Source organism: Ambystoma mexicanum, chromosome 5p (assembly GCF_040938575.1).
Source record: "Ambystoma mexicanum isolate Mex_15411 chromosome 5p, UKY_AmexF1_1, whole genome shotgun sequence".
Classification (NCBI taxonomy): domain Eukaryota; kingdom Metazoa; phylum Chordata; class Amphibia; order Caudata; family Ambystomatidae; genus Ambystoma; species Ambystoma mexicanum.
This window is the reverse complement of record NC_090930.1, coordinates 1,100,489,770-1,100,494,155: the sequence shown is the minus strand read 5'-3', so window position 1 is coordinate 1,100,494,155 and position 4,386 is coordinate 1,100,489,770.

Sequence of the window (4,386 nt, the reverse complement as noted above, 5' to 3'; positions counted from 1 at the left end):
GGTTCTTCACAGTGATCTGGTTCAATGCGCGGTAGTCAATACAGGTTCTCAAGTCTCCTTCCTTTTTTGATACGAAGAACAAAGGACTGGCTGCGGGGGACTTCGAAGGACGGATACATCCGTTTGCAAGGTACTGGTCTAAACAGGATTTCAAATGAAGGTTTACTGGTTCTGTGAGAGCGTAGAACTTGCCGCAAGGGATTTGTGCACCAGGAACAAGGTCGATCTGACAGTCATAGGGCCTGTGTGGCGGCAATGTATTGGCTTGGTCTTTTCAGACAACATCCTGGAAATTATGGTATTCACTTGGCAAGGTATTAGTTGCTCCCAGGGTTGATACTGTCGCTCCAGGAGTCATGGGGATACAGACGTCGGGTTTCTCCTCTTGGTAATAGCAGGCAGGGGAGCAGTCACCGGGGAAGTTTAATTTTCGTGCCCGCCAGTCTATCAAAGGGTTGTGAGCAACCAACCATGGCATCCCTAGTATTAGCCTGAACTGAGGTGCCTTGATGAGATCGAATGAAATAGACTCCCGATGTCCATCCTGGCACAGCAAGGTTACCCTGCCTGTGCACTGAGTTACTGGTCCGGAAGTGATTTCTGTCCCATCCATGGTGGTTACCTTGTCCATAGTTGGCTTAGAACACAAAGGAAGCCCCATCTCTGCTGCCAGTTCTTGATCAATATAATTTCCAACTGCTCCGATATCTATGTATGCTTCAACGGCATGCATTCTTGACGACTGTTGGTGGTTAATTAAGATCACTGGTATTGCAAAGTGCGAGGTCAGCAACTCTTTCTTCTCACTCGACAAACTGACCTCTACGTTTGTCGAGCTTGGTAGTTTTCTGATTCCTTAGCTTCATCCTTCTCTGTAGCCCCGACTGTTCTTCTTGGGGGTTTTACTGGACAGTCCTTCAGGAAATGTCCTGGTTTCCCACAATACAAACAAAGCTGTTGTTGTCTTCTTTTGTCCCGCTCTTGTTTTGTTAATGGAGGCCGTATCCCTCCAATCTGCATGGGTTCTACAGCATTTTCAGGTACACAGGGTGTGTTTTCCCTTAGTCGAACATACACGGTCCGAGGGTCTGTCTTAGACCGGTCTGCCTTTCGATCCTGCCACCGGTGGTCTAGCTGCATGACCAGATTTATGAATTCTGCACAGTCTCTGGGTGGATCAACCACCTGCGCTAAGACGTCCTTTAATTTGCCTCATATGCCTCGATGGAATAACGTGGTTCTTTTGTTTTCTGGCCACCTAGCTTCGGCAACCAGTCTGTTGAAGGTAGCAATGTACGTTAACAAGTACTGATTCCCCTGTCGGATGGACAAGAGTTCATTGTCTACGGCTTGTTCCTGGGTATGGCGAGCAAAATGTTTTTCCATTTCTCTCTGGAACCCCCCCAAAGTCATGTAATAGAGGATCGTCATGGGTTACCAACGGCACCGACCAATCTGCTGCACTACGACTCAGTTATGATAAGACAAAAGCTACCCGAGCTTGGTCGTTTGGAAATGCTCCAGGCCTACAAAGAAAATGAAGGCGACACTGATTGATGATACTTCCGTAGGTCGTCTGAGAACCTTTCTGGTGGTGCCAGGGGCACTATTCCAGGTAACGTGATCTGTACCGGAGTGGGTGGTATGGCGGGGTTTTGCATCTTTGGATTGCTTCCAGGTAGAGGCGTCTTCCTGCCTGTGATTGCAAGTATTGGCTGCTAATCTCTTCAGTGTGTTCTTTGGTCACTATTGGGGCTCTCCGGAGGGCATTAGTCTCTTGTCGGGCAGAATGAACCTCAGCACGAAGCTCTCCTAGTAATTGGGCCAATTGGTCCATTTCTGATGTCTCCATGGCGCCCAGGTGGATTTTTTATGGTAGGCTTCGCATTCTGTTACGCTCACCTGGTATCCACAGGGACGCCACCCAGCCGGGTTACTCGCTGGTATGCTTCTCAGCTTTGCCCTGAGGTGGTCTGCGGGGAAGATTCTGCCTGAAAATACAGGAGGACTGTGTTCAAGACTGACCGAATGGGGTAAGTATCCTCCCTCCACCCCCGTATGATTTCAGTCCCTCTGGTGCCCTCTCCTCACCTTGTGGTAGAATTAGGCGTGATCTCCGTCCTGCCTTCTTTGCAGGGGCGCGTTGTCTTTCATGGGTGAGTGCGGTCCAGTTACTTCACTGACGCCGGCCGTTGGATATTGTTCAGGTAGGTCTTATTGCTGTTCTTTAGTTTTGTTGCTATCCTGCATGCCTTTCTTTGTTTAAAATGTCTCTTTTTTCTCCCTTAGGTATGCAGAGCTTCAGCGCGGCAAACTGGCTTGGTTGAGCCCCGCTGGTAAATGATGGCGCATTAAGAGCGCTATGATGCGGTAAGTAAGCGCTATGCGCAGCGCTGCAAAGTCTTACCTTTGCTAACCTGTGTTTTCCTTCTTTATAGGTCACGGTGTTCTTCAGCGCGAGTGGAATGTCCGGAGTGGTGCCAGCCGAGAGGCGACCAGCCAGGTAAACCTTTTGAGAGTTCGTAATTTGTAAATGTCTCTACTGCTTTCTTTAATGTTGCCTCTATCTTCCTCTTTCAGGTCGTTCTGTCCGGGAGGCATGCAGATTCGAGAAAGCTGTTCTCAGTAGCTGCGAGCGTTTAAAGATGAAGACTGCAGGTAAGATGCTGCTGCTAATGATGTTCCTTTTGTCTCCTTGCAGGTTCTGCTTCTCCGAGGTTCGAGGGAATAGCTGGACACAGTGAGCGTCACATTGCAAGCTGCAAAGTAACGCGAAGCGTGTTGTCTTGCTCGGGTGTGGTTTAAATAGCCCCAACAAAATAGTCCAGGTAAAGTAGTCCCTAGGCTACCACACCCAAAACACTAGACCGCATAGCTTGGTTCTTAGGAACCAAGCTATGTGGATGCCTCCATGTTGGCTGACAATACAATAAAGTAGTTCCCAAGCACATTGTTTTTCATGGTGTATGAGGGCTTTTGAAGAGGATGCCAGGCTCTAGAGGCCCGAGTCCTGACTCCACCTGGCCAATGGGTTTGCCAGAGGGGGTTTTGGGCGAGGGTCGTGACACTTAGTCAACATTACGATTGGAGACAAGACAGCCAAGCTTCCGGTCCTTGTTCAGGACAATGTGCCTGCAAACATTTTGTTGGGAAACAATTTGGTCCAGTTGGGGATGATCACGCATGGTCTATCCATGGCTGCTGTGACGGTCACCCGATTGCAGGTCACACAGGGTCATGCTGCGAGCCCGGTATCCTTGCCTACGGGGAAACCCAAGGCACGAAGGAAACGGATGAGTAAGAAGGCCACCCCTGTGGAGGGAGCCCCTGCTCTTCCTGCTGTGCCGACAGCACCCATTGGGATTCATGCTCCGGACGGGCTGGGTCCAGTGGTGAATCCCGTCTCAACTCCTGTGGGAGAAGAGCCAGAAGACTTTCCTGTGGGAGAGGCTCTCAACCTGGAGGATCATCCCGACCTTCAATGCATGTTAGCTGAAGGGGGACCCTCCCGGGCAGACTTCTGTAAGGGACAGAGAGAGTGCCACTCTCTCGAGGGTCTAAGGAAACAGGCCCTGTCCCAGGAACAAGGAGAAGTGCCTAGGACATTCCGAATCTATTGGGAGGGTAAGCTCATTGTTAGTGAGCCCACTAAGCCTGAACCTGGTGCCCTCAAGAGGTTGGTGGTACTCCAGGTTTACAGGCCCTTCCTGCTGCAGTTGGCGCATGAGGTGCCTTTGGCTGGTCATCTTGGGACCAAGAAGACTAAGCAGAGGCTCTCTGCACATTTCTACTGGCCACGGATTGGAGTAGAAGTGGAGTCCCACTGCAGGACCTGCCCAACTTGTCAGTTGGCTGGCAAGACTGGAGGCAGTGTCATTGCCCCATTGCAGCCATTGCCAGTGGTTGACACACCGTTTGAGAGGGTGGGCATCAACATCGTCGGTCCCCTTGACCCTCCCAAGTCAGGTGGACATTGGTTCATCCTGGTCTTGGTAGATCATGCCACCAGGTACCCTGAGGCTATACCCCTTCGGACGGTTACGGCCAAGGTGGTTGCCAGGGCTCTCCTGGGCATTTTCACCCGTGTTGGATTCCCTAAGGAGGTTGTCTCTGATAGAGGATCCAACTTCATGTCGAGTTACATGAAAACCATGTGGAAAGAGTGCGGGGTAACCTACAAGTTCTCCACCTCTTACCACCCCCAGACCAACGGTCTTGTTAAGAGATTTAATAAAACTCTCAAGGGCATGCTAGGTGCTTTGGAAGAGCCCCTAAGGAAGAAGTGGGATCTTCTCCTGCCATGCCTGCTGTTTGGATACAGAGAGGTACCTCAAGAGGGTGTTGGTTTCAGCTCCTTTGAGTTACTCTTTGGACATCCCGTGAGGG